At 47.9% G+C, this 476-nt stretch overlaps 1 protein-coding gene across 1 annotated transcript in view; it reads right to left on the bottom strand.

Annotated features, from left to right (window-relative positions):
- The window catches only part of KDM2B (lysine demethylase 2B), a 125,056-nt gene that overhangs the window by 124,000 nt on the left and 580 nt on the right, over positions 1-476 (bottom strand). The window lies entirely within an intron of this gene.

The raw sequence follows: 476 nt of genomic DNA, 5'->3' as shown, positions 1-476 counted from the left end.
CCAGCTGCCTCCGGCGGCTCTGCCCCTCTCCCGGCAGATCTCTCCCTGCAAATGTGCCCCGGCAGCCAGCCCTACACACGCGGTGGATCAGCACAAACCACTACCCGCAGGAGAAAAAAAAATATATTATCGTCCCACCCTCTCCTTCCCCTCGGTTAAATTCCACCCCCTTCCCCAGTGCTTAAGCTGCTCTCTTGCAAACTAAGTTCCTCTGCTGCCTACGCTTTACATGCATTTCTCCCATTGCAAACAATTAAGCAAAATCAATTAAAAGGCACAAATAGGAAAGAGACAGAAGCCAGCTACACACCAATCTTCTTCCAGAGTCTTTCTCTGCCTCCATTTTTTTGGAGAGTTTCATCACTTAATTGTCAACAGTTCCTGTCCTGCATTTTTGGCCCAAATGGGGAGGAGGAAAAACAAAAGCCATCCAGGTCTCTCTAAAGTTTTGCCATTTTGCACCAGCACTTTTTTTT

The sequence above is a fragment of the Aptenodytes forsteri genome, unplaced genomic scaffold, assembly GCF_000699145.1.
Source record: "Aptenodytes forsteri isolate BGI_AS27 unplaced genomic scaffold, ASM69914v1 Scaffold118, whole genome shotgun sequence".
Classification (NCBI taxonomy): Eukaryota; Metazoa; Chordata; class Aves; order Sphenisciformes; family Spheniscidae; genus Aptenodytes; species Aptenodytes forsteri.
The sequence above is the reverse complement of the archived record's forward strand: the minus strand, read 5'-3'. Positions and strand labels throughout refer to the sequence as shown.